General features: G+C 41.0%; 1 pseudogene; it reads right to left on the bottom strand.

Moving 5' to 3' along the window:
* Nucleotides 1–7891: 7891 nt before the first annotated feature.
* Nucleotides 7892–8979, bottom strand: LOC128572560 (52 kDa repressor of the inhibitor of the protein kinase-like; annotated as a pseudogene).
* Between the last annotated feature and the right edge of the window lie 5499 nt (nt 8980–14478).

Below are 14478 nucleotides of genomic sequence, written 5' to 3'. Positions count from 1 at the left end.
GAGGAAAGTGTACATTTTCAGCAAGATAAGGTAATGGAACATTAGACATTCTGAATTCACGCTGCCTGATGCACAGTACTTATCACACTTACAGCTTTCACTCTCTTTGCTTTCTAAGTAATGTAGCTCCTTACCTACCCCTGCTCCATTTCCTTCTTTTTTTTTTTTCCCATCTCCACAATGCACATCATCCTCCAGTTCATCCTGATATTGAAAAGCATACAAAGGGGCGTCTGGCTCAACAAGCAGAACATTAAACCAGATTTTTAAGGTCTTGATATGGAGAATTGGGATGAAGAGACAGCAAGAGAAAGCCAGGCCAGCATCAGTGCCCAAGAAACAGAAGGAAGCTTTGAAATGATTGCTACCACTAGGGAAGAAGGTTGTCAGGAACAGAGTTACTCTAGGGTCAGGCAAGAAGCCAGCAGGCCAGAGCCCTTCCCGCATCATGACTATGGGTTCCTGGAGTCAGGAATGGCTCAGGAAGTAGCCTCTGTTGGGACCATCCCCTCACTACTAGAGAGATGCCCTGGAAGTGACATTTCTCTCTCCTGAAGATGGAGGATCAAACTTGCCTTCTAGACCCTGTGAAATCCCTGAACCAGCTCTGACTCTGGAACTCTTTTAGTTTGGTGGACACACTCCAGCTTCAGACAAGGTCCACCTGAGATGCTGGGAAGGCTGGTTGTTAGGTTTCTGTCTCTCTGTGTCACAGTAAAGAAAGTGATGTTCATAACATGAGAGCCACCCCTCTATTCTCCCCAAATATTCAGGGCCTCTCTTTCCCTCTCATATCTTTTGTAAAAATGGAAGGTAAAATATAAACCTACAGTGTACTCTAAAGTCCCTCTGCTCCCTGGTTGATGATGCCTTGTTTATTTTTTCTTTTAGTGCTTTCCAGCTGACCTACCCCGTTGTTTGATAAAGTCTGAACTTTAAGAGACGTAAATCCTGTAAAACTACCTTCCCAGGCCTTTACATAGAAAAGACTTAACTGGGATCACATTTCCATTAAAAATAGGGAAAAAACTTAATGCAAGACGGAACCAGTATGTAAGGGAGAGATGTGAAGAAACTCATGAATACGAAGAAACATGGGTGGAAAGGAACACTAAAAGGAAAGAGAATGATTTCGTGTCGGACAAAACTTAGTAACAATATTTCTTCTAAAATAAGTGATGATTTAAGAAGAAAATATGCTTTTTTTTTTTTTCTTTTGAGACATAGTCTGAAGCTGTTACCCTGGGTAGAGTGCTATAATATCACTGCTCACAGCAATTTCAAACTCTCGGCCATAAGCGATCCTCTTTCCTCAGCTTCCTAAGTAGCTGCACTAAGGCCCTCACCACCAATATCAGACCAGATATTTTTTGGGTTATAGTTGTCATTGTTTGGTGGGCCCAGGTTTGATTTGAACCCACCAGATCTGGTGTATGTGGCTGGCACCTTAGCTGCTTGAGCTACATGTGCCGATCCAAGAAGAAAATTTTCTGACAAACATTGGCTTCAGCACGTCAAAAATGGTCTGTGTAAGGGCTAACATTTGCAAAGGCAAATTTATGAAAAATTTTGTATGTGAACAGGTTGGCCTAACTGAAAAGGGAATCTCCAGGTAAGTGTTAGTTTTGTTTTGAGATTTTGTTTAAAACCTCATCAGATTGCTCTATATTTGCTGAAAGTGACAAACATCAATTATTAGGCATCAGTCTGCCACGATATTATTAAATCTGCTGCTCTGTATTTTCTTCTGCCTGCCTCAAGCTGTATTTCCTTAGTTATGGGTTTCGAGATCACTACCCAAGGTTATGAGTTACTCTTTTGAAAATGAAGCAAAGAAAAACAGGAGCGAACTTTATCCTTTAAAACACTAGCCTCTTTTTCTTACTGCCTGACATTTTCACTCCTTCCTCTGTGTCTTTAATTCACTCCTCACACGTCTTGGCTTTTTGTTGCTAAGATAAGAAGACAGACTATGGATGTGTATCTGCTGCCACCCTTGAACAACACATTTTTTCTTTAACAAGAAATGGCCAAACTGGACCATTTCTGGTTGTGGTATAAACTGGGGACTACCTGCTCTCCTTACTCCCCTTTTTGAGTTGTGACTTTCTCAATCAAGTAAGATGGATTTTTCCCCTGCTTCATGAATGGTGTCTCTTTTATAAACCTGTGGCCTTGATCATATGCCCTTGGCTTAAAGCTCTAGTTTGCCACCCCTCAAGTGGAGGCAAATGGTCTATGTTAAACCTCCTCACAGACTCCCTGAAAAGATCCAGGAAGACACCCCAGACTCCTCTCAGGCTGAATCAATGGGCCGCTGTTTCACTGTGGTCAGTAGTAAAACTTCAGGCAGACAGGGAGGTCATGTGACCAAGAGGACTTGGTGAGGCAAAGGCTAAAAAGAGGTACCCAGGCAGAGGTAAGTCTGAAACTCGGGAATTGAGGGTAGAAAGTGGGTGCATGCTTGTTAAGGAATGCCACCTGCCACTGGAATCTGACCTTGGGACTCTGAGTGAGAAAATGCAGAACTCGGGCAGCGCCTGTGGCTCAGTGAGTAGGGCGCCGGCCCCATAAGCCGAGAGTGGCGGGTTCAAACCCGGCCCCGGCCAAACTGCAAAAAAAAAAATATATCCGGGCATTGTGGCGGGCGCCTGTAGTCCCAGCTGCTCGGGAGGCTGAGGCAAGAGAATCACGGAACCCCACGAGTTGGAGGTTGCTGTGAGCTGTGTGACGCCACGGCACTCTACCCGAGGGCAGTACAGTGAGACTCTGCCTCTACAAAAAAAAAAAAAAAGAAAGAAAGAAAATGCAGAACTCAGCCCACTCTGGCAACCTGAGATGGGCACAACATTTTCCTCAGGCCCAGGTAATACTTGGTCCATGACAATGATGCCTTCATGGGCAGCCAACTGTTTGTTACAATGGCTCTAGGGATGCCCAGCGCAAAGGGTAGTCTACCCTCTCTTTACCTATGGAAAGCTGTGGGCCAAGGCTTTCTAATAAATACTGGGGCTACGTATTCATTGCTTAATACTTCACTCTCCCCTCTGACTAAGCAAGCTGGTTCTGTAGCAGCAGTGACAGGACAGCTGGAACACAAATTCTTTCTTCAACCTCTTACGTGCTAGATTGCAGAAAAAGTTGACTCATCAGTTCCTTTAGATGCCTGATTTCCTTGTCTATTGTTGGGGAGAGAATTATTGTCTAAATTAAATACTCACGATTACTGATTCTCTAGGAAACAATAGCCTTCCCATGAAGGTACTCTCTGAACATACCTGGTAGGTGTTTACTCTATTGTCTGGAGGATGAGGAGAGATGCCCAGAAATCAACATCCAGGTAAATTTCTCTATCTGGGAAGAGCTTCCCCCTGGGAAACCTCAGGACTACCTCAGTAGAGATTCACTTAATACTAAAAATGTTCACACCCTCAGAAACAGGAAGTATTAGTAGACCTCGCGCCTTTGATTGACAAATTTATGAGATATGGCTTTCACAAGTTTGTGCTGTGGAATAACATGCTACAAATACAGATGAGAGTCAATCTGTTACCCAAATAGCAAATGGTAACACGCTTTTTAATCTTTTTTTTTTTTTTTGCTTAAAGTTAATGTCTTTAATTTATAATGTGCTTTATATACATTGTTTGAAATTATTTTGTGAATTATTTTATTATAGCTAAGTCAGTCATACAGTACCTCAAAGACAGACACAAAGTCTTAATTACTATGTATTTCCAAACTGAAAAAGCTTCTGTTTGCACAGCCTGTAGGGCCAAAAGGTATTTTTTGTCCCCAATGCTTTCTTGGAAAATAAAAAAATAAAAAGACATAATTCCCAAATATCAATTAACAAGTTCAGAAAATATCATTTTATTTTCTTCTCATAGAGTAAAACACAGAAACTTTCTTTAACTGTTGCCAGAATAGACATTAACAGTAAAGGATTACTGTTCGGTGGTGAAACCACTGGTTGTATAACATTTGTAGGGCAAGCAGAGATTATTATATTTACATGAGCAAATTTCTCATATCTAATTCTGATTTCTAATATCTGGTTAGAATAAATGGGTAGTCATTAAAAAAAACTGAAGGTGATACTAATTAAAAGATTTTTATAATAATTTTGTGTATAATACATATGATTTAGATATTATGAATATACCTAAGTATACATATATAAATCACCTTTCTAAACATAAGTAATAAACTAAATCTAAAATTTAATTATAGGGTTATAGGTTAATTTATAATTTAATTATATAGTTATAGGTTAACTGATGACTCCATGCTGAACCTCAGAGTCAAAGCATACTCTTATTGGACACACTTTTTTTTTTTTTTTGTAGAGACAGAGTCTTACTTTACGGCCCTCGGTAGAGTGCTGTGGCATCACACAGCTCACAGCAACCTCCAACTCCTGGGCTTAGGCGATTCTCCTGCCTCAGCCTCCCGAGTAGCTGGGACTACAGGCGCCCACCACAACGCCCGGCTTGGACATACTCTTATTTGACAATGTGAATGTTGCTTTCTTGGCATTGTTGTTATTATTGCTTGATATTTTGATGCAGCAATCGTCTGATTTTTTTTCTGAATGTATTTATCTTCATTAATTCTTTGCGAGTTTTGTTTCTAGTCTTTGTCTTTAACATCGTTATTGTTGTTGAATTTTAAGCCTTTTGCGTTTTATGACAAGGGTGGAAACCTAATAAACACATGTATATGTAAAAGGAAAAATAAAAAAGTAAGTCAGAGAAGACTAACTCATTCATTCAGCAAATATTTTCTAGAGTTTAACCTGAACAAGATTATCTGCTGTGGGCAGCGCCTGTGGCTCAAGGACTAGGGCGCGGGTCCCATATGCTGGAGGTGGCGGATTCAAACCTAGCCCCAGCCAAAAACCAAAAAAAAAAAAAAAAAGAGAAAAGAAATAAGTTGATAAGTGGAATTTTGGGAGGCACCTGTGGCTCAAGGAGTAGGGTGCCGGTCCCATATGCCGGAGGTGGCGGGTTCAAACCCAGCCCTGGCCAAAACCCACAAAATATTGGCTCAAGGAATAGAGCGCCAGCCCCATATGCCGGAGGTGGCAGGTTCAAACCCAGCCCGGGCCAAAAACTGCAAAAAAAAAAAAAAAAAAAAAAGATTATCTGCTGAGTATTTTGGGATAACAGTAAAAAATCAGTTTTGAACCCACTACTCTAAAATTGTGTGATCTGATATAAACATATGTTCAAAATAAGCTTTTTAAAGTGATGTCATCTTTACTGGGCCAATATTTACATTAAAGCAATGATGTAAAATACAAAAAGAATAAAAATTATATATCTGTGTTAATTTGAAGATTTCTCAATTTTTTTATTTTTATTAGTTCCCTAATTAACCTTCATGACAGTATTCCAACCCAATGTTCTTTCCTGAGGCTACAGTCTTCTATTTGTAAAATTCATCAAATCCATTTTCCAAGTATTAAAGTATTGAATCAAGGATTAAGTTTCAAGATATTTGTTTCCTTCAGTTCACAAGGAGAACTCTGGATTATACACTTCATGACTTAGGTGTACAGTAAGAGTAAACATGCAATAAAATATTTCTAGTAATAAACACTTTAATCTCATATGGTATAGCACACAGGTTAAATTACAGGAATTTTAATTTATGATGTAACTTATGACTAAAAGACTCTGGCATATTCACCTGCTTCTCACTGCCATGTTTAATCATAGTTCCATTCTACAAACGATTGATGAGGTCATGGCCAGACTATCATGTTGCTTCACATCACTGCTGGTCTCCCCGCAGCCATCAGTGAGGTGTGTGGATGCAGCTTCCTGGTTCAGGACCAGAAGCTGAGCAAATAAGCATTGTCACTGCAAAGGTATGACTCAAAGCTTTGCATCAGAATTATCCTTATCTTTGAACAAACCAGGCTCTTCTGGACCAAGACAAAATAAAGCTCTGAATTCAGGTGTGAAATGAAGTGTCCGAAGAAGGGAATAGAGATGACAGGATCTACCCTGATTTCTGATTCTGCTTAAATTGGTGAATTCTCTAGGAGGAGGTGACTCCAAAACGTTAGTCTTTAATTTTTTCCCTTGTCCATACTGATTATTTGTCACACTGGAATAATCCCCTCCAAATAGATCCTCAAACATTGTACAACTAAATACTACCTGGCTAAGGCACAGCCCCAGCCCCAGCCAGAACACACAGTGGATGAACCGGCCCCAACTGGGCGCCGGCTTGTTGGCGAGGATGTGTGTTCGAAATGTGATTATCTTAATTTTTATTTCTTTTTGTAATTATAAAGAAATTTATTTGAGATTTGAGAATTATGTTTGTGAACTTGCCACTGTGCGCTTATAGTGACAACCCTGTACAAATCACTCAGCAAGGTTCCATAATCTTGGTCTATCACTGTCTCACAGTTTTGTTCTCATTGACTTGTGTTGGTGTGTTGATGCATTTTGTTTATTTTTGTTATTGTGTGTTATTGTATGTTCTTGGGAGAATGTTAGAGTTTGACTCAGCAATGAACAAACCTTTGGAAATTTCTTCCTTTTTTTTTGTGAGATAGTATCTTAATATATCACCCTCTGTAGGGTGCCGTGGCCTCACAGCTCACAGCAACCTCAATCAATTGGGGTACTCTAGTGATTCTCTTGCCTCAGCCTCCCAAGTTGCTGGGACTACTGGCCCTCACATCAATGCCTGGCTATTTTTCAAGACAGGGTCTTGCTGTTGCTCAGGCTGGTCTCAAACCTGGGAACTCAGGCAATTCACCTGCCTCAGCCTCACAGAGACCTGTACAACTAATTTTTTTTTTTTTGAGACAAAGGCTCATGCTGTCACCCAGGGTACAGTGCCTGGTATCACAGCTCATAGCAACCTCAAACTCTTGGACTCAAGTGATTCTGTTGCCTCAGCTTCCCAAGTAGCTGGGACTATAGGTGCCAGCCACAATGCCCTGCTGTTTTCTGTTATTGTTGTTGTTGCAGTTATCGTTGTTTTAGCTGGCCCGGGCTGGGTTTGAACGTGCCAACCTTGGTGTCTGTGACCAGTGCCCTATACACTTAGCTGGTGGCACCATCGGTGCAGGAAATATTTTTTTTTAAAAATATTTTACTGACATTCTGAATGTGAAGGGTAATACAACAGCAGCCATGATGGACATTCAGAGAAAACTAAAGACATACAAAATTGCATTGAAGGGTAGATTAGGCACTGGCTTCAGTACGTACCTTTCCAAGTGGAGTACTTTTTTTTTTTTTTTGTAGAGACAGAGTCTCACTTTATTGCCCTCGGTAGAGTGCCGTGGCTTCACACAGCTCACAGCAACCTCCACCTCCTGGGCTTAAGCGATTCTCTTGCCTCAGCCTCCCAAGTAGCTGGGACTACAGGTGCCCGCCACAACGCCCGGCTACCAAGTGGAGTACTTTAAATGTGACCATAGTCATATTCAGGAATGAGGTATGTAGCAGAGTCCTGATACAATAAAAATGTCAAGTTATATCGATGTACTTGAGGAGAAAATCTTTACTTTCCTCCAATGATTCATAGAAGAAACTTAACAGTGTTTATTCTTCTGAATACTTCCTATAAGTTTATAAATACACACTTTATAAGGAATAAATTATATCATTCTCCATTGTTCTTTCATTTACTGTTTTCCTAGCTATGGTTAACTGACCAGTATTGATCAGTCTGAGATCAGTTCTGAGGCCAATTTCATAAATTCTCAGGATTAGTGTCTATTGTTGGTCAACAATTCTTTTTTTTTTTTTTTATTATTATTTTTTTTTATTTTTGGGGATTCATTGAGGGTACAATAAGCCAGGTTACACTGATTGCAATTGTTAGGTAAAGTCCCTCTTGCGGTCAACAATTCTTACTGTTAAAATTCAGGTCCCAACACAACTGAAACATGTAAACTTAAAAATTTTAGTGCACATGTAGGTGCTTGTCTTTGAAGACATATTCTGGTTTTATGGCCACAACAATACTCCATATTTAACCCCCACTTCTCAGTCATTCTCATGCGAAATTTCACAGCCTAATTTCTGCATCGGCTTCATAAAGCAGGAAGCCCACCAATTCCTCTCTCAGGTTATGAGATTCATCCACGAACCTCACCAGCACCGGTAGGTGCTCTTCCCCTGCTGTGTCCACTACATCATCTGTGATAAGAGAAAAGAAGTGTGAGTCTTTCACTTCCCTGAGAGTTTCTTCACGAATGCAGCTCTCACAGATTTCTAGCATCTGTTTCTGCTGTATTTTTGAACAAAACAATGTATTAACTGCTGTTGTCTCAAAGCGCTTTCTCAGAACCTCTTCATCAGAGTGTATCCGGCACTCTAGCAGCGCTTGAAAGTTATCAGGAGTAAAGGGACCTTCTGAGAGTTCATCAGCCTCGTGTCCATCTAGAGGTATGTTTTGTTTTCCCATAAAAATCAAAGTTTCAAATAGAAACTTTAGATATTCTTTGTTTTCCTTCTCTTCAAGAGTTAGACGTAAAATGTCCTCATCCTGTTCTTCACCCCCCTCTTCTGTACTGGTGTTCTGAGCATTGCTGTTATTGTTTTCTTTATGTTTTGGTTCCTGTTCAGAAGTTTCATCATTTTCTTTTTTGTTTGTTTGTTTCAGAGCCCTGATTTCCTCTTTACTCAATTCTTTTGTTCATTTTCTGCGTCTACTGTGTGGATTGTTCAAATGACTGGTAAGATCAAATATTGTTGGTATTGCACTATCTCAAAGAACTGTCCTGTAGAAGCTAGTTCTACAGATCATAGAGGTCTCAGACTGTTTGGCACATAATCGATAATGTTTATTTAGTTGATCAGGTCTTTTATCTTTTAAGTCCGCTCTCCTACAATTCTCCACCCACTTCTGGCATCTGGCCAGATCCCGTGGGAACCCGAAGAAGGCCAGGTTGGACTGGATGCTCTTCCATGTGCAGTTGGGGGCAGCAAAGAAGTTGGGCATCATCGCCGGACTGCAGGCTGACAAAGCCCTCTCATCCCTGACTCCTCAGGGCAGTCTGCCCGCCTGTAGGGGCCAGGGAGGGGAGCCAGGCTGGCAGGCCCACTGGCAAACATGGTTCATGGGGGAGGGGTGGGCGAGCATGAAGCTGATTAATGTTTTCTTGATATCAGAGAGGAGATATGATGAGAAAAGAGGTGAGAAGGAAGGGTGGGTAATAGAGAGGAAGGGGAAGGAGAGAATGAATGAGATGTTACATTGCTAGCTTTAAAGATGGAAGAAGAGGGCCTCAAGCCAATGGATGTAGGCCTCCTCTAGAAGCTAGAAAAGGTAAGGAAAAGAATTTTTCCCTAGAGGTTATAACATACTAAGATGGTAGCCGAGTAACAGCTTCCTTGCAACTGGGCACGGTGATTCCGGGGAGAGAAGACTCCAGGCATCGCTGGCTGGTGGGATCTGCCCAGAAACATCCATTTGGGGGACACAGTGAGTCAGCGTCAGGCTTCTGGACTCCATGAGGAGGACAAAAGCAGTGGAGAACTGGCAAGTGTTTGCCTGTGTTCATTCAACTAATCCCGCCAGCAGCTGTTAAGTACAGCAGCAGTGAGATTGCAAAGTGGAAAGGCCTTACCTGTGAGCTGTTTTGTTTTTCTTGGACTTGGCACTCAGTTGAACAACCTTGGGAGAACTTGGGCAAGAGTGCAGAGGAATTTAAGTGTTGTCCAGGGCACAGTGTTGTCTGAGCTGCTGAGCCAGACAGAGCTAATAGTGTTTCGCTGTGGGCTGCATGGAGCCATTGTGGGAGGACTGACACAGAAAGCTCTGCCCTCAGGGTCACAGAGCAAGGATTAGGTGGGAGCGAGTAATCTAGTGACTGAGCAGCCTAAAGGTGGGGACTGAGACACCTTACAGCCTTAGCCCTCAGGAGCATAGAGTGAGACCAGTTATGACACACTGGGTAAGTGGATAGCAACTTCAGGAGTGATCCCAGTGATAAGTGCTTTTCTGGGAAAGCTTCTGCTTAGCCAAGTTTAGCAGTTTAAAGTGCCTTGTAAGAGGGCAAAGGAGAGATTTAGGATCTCCACTCTGCGGGGTTTGAGAAATCAGCAGAGGCCTCCAGTCTCCATCTCGTACAGCTGTACCAGCACTGTGATTAACATCTTGTACCCTAGAAGATCACTTGTTGCCCAGACAATATCCACCAAGATATATATATATATACTGCTTTCTTTGGGGGTTCATTTTTTGCTTTTTTTTGGTTTGTTTGTTTTTAATTTCAACATTTTCCCTACAGATTTTTCTTTTCTTTTTTTTCCTCTTTCTTTTCTTTTTTCATTTTTCTAGTTTAAATAAAATTTTCCATTTTTGCTTTTTTCAACAATTAGAACTTCATCTTTGCTATTGTTTCTACCCCTATTATTTGTTTTTTTCCCCCAATTTTATCCCGTAAAGTTTTCTGTTTGCTTTCTTTGGTTTGATTTATAGCATTTTTGCCTTTCCTCCCTACTTGGTGGAAGTGGGGTACTGTGTCCGAATAGGCTAGCAAAGAGCTGCTGACCTCGAGGAAATCACCAAATCTGGCACCCACAGATGTTGGGGGATTTTTAAGGTTGGGTCAAACTACGCTACTGTACACCTTTATTGCTCCTGTCTCCCTCTTTCTGTGCCTCTCTTCTTTTTGTCAATATTCCCTTTTACCCATGCCCTCTCCTTTCTCTTTTTTCTTTCTTTTTTCCCTTCTTGCTCTTTAATCTTCTCATCCTTCTGGTCCATTACCAAAAGGACTCATCAAAAACCCTAGTCCAGAGGCATGGCAACTTAAAGATCAAGAGGAAGTGAAAGGAAAATTAGGGCAAGGAAACAGATAAAAGAAATCACTCATGTGGAATAATCAGCACAAAACTCCTGGCATCATGAAAAACCAGTCCAAAGCAACCATCTCAAGGGACTGTGAGGTAGGTACTGCAGAGGATTCCACCTAGTAAGACATCTTAGAAATGACAGAAAGGGAATTTAGAACACAGGTCATGAAAACAATGAGGGAAATGATGGAAACAATGAAGGAAATTGCTGATAAAGTAGAAATAACCAAACCAAAATCCAAAAACAGAATCAAATAAGAGATGAACGATATGAAGAATATGGAAAGGATATAGCACAGCTGAAGGAACTGAATCAGTCAATTAGGGAACTTAAAGATGCAATAAAAAGTATCAACAACAGGTTAGACCACGCAGAAGAAGGCATTTTGGAGGTAGAGGACAAAGCTCTTGAGATAACTCAGATAGTTAAAGAGGCAGAAAAGAAGAGAGAGAAAGCAGAACATTCACTGATAGAATTATAGGACTTTATGAAGCGTTCCAGCATACAAGTTATAGGAATCCCAGGAGGGGAAGAAGAATGCCCCAGGGGAATGGAAGCCATACTAAAGAATATTATAAATGAAAATTTCCCAAATATCACAAAAGATTCTGACACACTCCTTTCAGAGGGATATCGGACCCCAGGTTCCCTCGACTCTAACCAAGCTTCTCTGAGACACATTGGGATGAACCTGTCCAAAGTCAAGACAAAAGAAAAGATTCTTCAAGCTGCCAGGAGTAAGTGCCAGTTGACCTACAGGGGCAAATCCATCAAAGTGACTGCAGACTTCTCTAATGAAACTTTCCAAGCAAGAAGACTATGGTCATCTGCCATTAATCTACTTAAACAGAATAACTTCCAGCCCAGAATTCTATATCCTGCCTAGCTAAGCTTTAAAATTGATGGAGAAATCAAATTATTTATTGATATACAAACATTGAGGAAACTTGTGAATGTACAGAGGTGATTAGCATAAGGAAGTAGGCCGCCATACCAGTACACACATTGGTGCATGTCTGGTCTATGAGGAGGTGGTCAATGTAGGGAGATGGCCAACTATGGAAGTTCTACTGTGTGCATATATGTGTAAATCCACACAAATAGTTATATAAACAAATACACACAGCTGGGCACTGTGGCTCACGCCTATAATCCTAGTACTCTGTGAGGCCGAGGCAGGTGAATTGCCAGAGATCACAGGTTCTTAGATCAGCCTGAGCAAGAGCAAGACTCCATCTCTAAAGAAACAAACAAACAAACAAACAAAAAGAACAGCTGGGCATTCTGGTGTGCGCCTGTAGTCCCAGCTACTCTGGAAGCTAAGACAAGAGAATCGCTTGAGCCTAAGAGTTTGAGGTTGGCTGTGAGCTGTGAAGCCAAGGCACTCTACTGAGGATGACAAGTGAAACCGTGTCTCAAAATCAAACAAAAAAAGGTAATTAAATATTCTTAAAAAACAAGCAAACAAACAAACATACACACAAAGTGCCAGGATCTGCAGGCCTGTCTGCAGGGTCACGAGTGTGCATCTCCCTCCAGGTCTCCAGCTGGATTGGAGAGGCCCACATGGTCACTTTAGAATTCTCAATGAGACAAAGTTGAGCAGGTCATTCTCCAGTCAGTAACCAAGACCAGGGGTCCTCTAGTTTGCCAAGTAAATGAGGGTATGCCTTCTCTAAATGACCATCCTTAAGGGCATTAGGAGAATTTCACAACCTCCTCTCTGGATCCTAAAGCTCTCATAATATCACTTTTAGTGCGATGGTATCTTACTGGTGTCAAACTGCTGGGCTAAAGTGATCCTCTCACCTCAGCCTCTAAGTAGGTGAGATGGCAGGTGTTAGTCATTGTGTTGGGTATCATTAAAGCATTTTTAACCATAGAAGGCTCCCAAATTTTTGTTACCATGAGAGGTACACATGAACATGGAACTTCTACCGTCTTGCTGATTTTACTGTCTCTCTGTATACTTTTTCCATATTCCATTTAATTCTGTATTCAATTTTCTGAAATTTTAAATCTAAATATTCAGAACTATGTGTTAGAATTCCAACTTTTGTAAGAAGTAATTTAGAGAATAAGTAGGCATTCCATATTTGTTAAAAGGCTCACTTGAGGCTCGGCACCTGTACTATAGTAGTTAAGGTGCCAGCCACCTACACCAAGGCTGACGGGTTCAAATCCAGCCTGGGTCAGCTAAAACCACAGTGACAATTGTAATGAAAAATAGCTGGGCACTGACAGGCATCTGTAGTCCTAGCTACTGGGAGGCTGAGGAAGGAAAATCACTTAAGCCCGGGAGTTTGAGGTTGCTGTGACCATGTGACTCTTGGTTAGAGTCACCATGGCACACTACCCAGGGCAACAGAGTGAGACTCTGTCTCAAAATAAATAAATAAATAAATAAATAAAAGGCTCACTTGAAAGTTCTAGTTTACTGTGGGCAAAAAAAAAAAAATCAGCCAATTTTTCATCACTTTCCTCAATCTACATCTAAATTATATTTTCATTTTTTCAAATGTTTATTTTACATATTATGACTTATCGTAGTTTACAAAGTTCATATTTTTATTTTACTTATAAATTTTTTTTTCTAAGACAGACTCTCACTTTATCACCCTTGGTAGAGTGCTGTGGTGTCACAGCTTACAGCAACCTCCAGCTCTTGGGCTTATGCGAATCTCTTGCCTCAGCCTCCCGAGTAGCTGGGACTACAGGCGCCCACCACAATGCCCAGCTATTTTTTTTATTGTAGTTTGACCCCAGCTGGGTTTTAACCTGCCACCCTCTGTATATGCAACTGGCACCCTACCCACTGAGCCACAGGCGCTGCCCTGCCCCATGTTTGTTTATGACTTATCTTGAATATTTCTTTTCCTGGGTCATTCAGTGGTTGTTTTGTGCTGTCTAGGTTAACAGTCAAGGAAATAGTCTTAATCTTGACATGTGTTTATTGATAAATCTATATTCTCTTTTTGACAGGAAAAAGCTTTTTTAGTATTCTGGTAATATTTAAGAAACTTTGTAACTATTTTATTTATTCCATTTCAATTTTAATTTTGGCAAAACCACAATATGCCACCTTCAATCTCTCTAAGTTGTGTTTCTGTAGTATTAAGTGTATTTACATTGTTATGTACAAGACCTATATAATCCTTACATCTGGAAAAGTAATACTCAGTGCTTTTTCCAGAACCTCTGCTCATTTTAACCTCTTCAGTCTTTGTCAGCCTTTTTTCTGCTTTCTGTTTCTGTGAGTTTCACTACTTAAGATCCATCATATTAAGTGTAACCGTGTACTGTCACCTTGTTCTGGCTTATTTCAGTTAGCATGATAGATTGTATTTTTTTTTGGTTTTTGGCCAAGGCTGGGTTTGAACCCGCCACCTCTGGCATATGGGACCGGCGTCCTACTCCTTGAGCCACAGGCGCTGCCCAGCATGATAGATTGTCTTAAGGTTTGTCCTTATCCTTAGCTGTGGGAAGATTTTCTGTTTTAATGCTGGATAATACTGCATTGTCTGTACAAGCCACATATTTTGACATCTGTGTTGCTTATACCTCTTGGCTTTTTTTTCCAGATAGAGTCTCACTTTGTTGACCCAGGTAGAGTGTCCTGGGAAGAATGTGGTGGTGTCA

This window comes from Nycticebus coucang, chromosome 20 (genome assembly GCF_027406575.1).
Source record: "Nycticebus coucang isolate mNycCou1 chromosome 20, mNycCou1.pri, whole genome shotgun sequence".
In the NCBI taxonomy this organism is placed as follows: Eukaryota; Metazoa; Chordata; class Mammalia; order Primates; family Lorisidae; genus Nycticebus; species Nycticebus coucang.
Note: the sequence above shows the minus strand (reverse complement) of the source record. Positions and strands in the feature narration are given on the sequence as shown.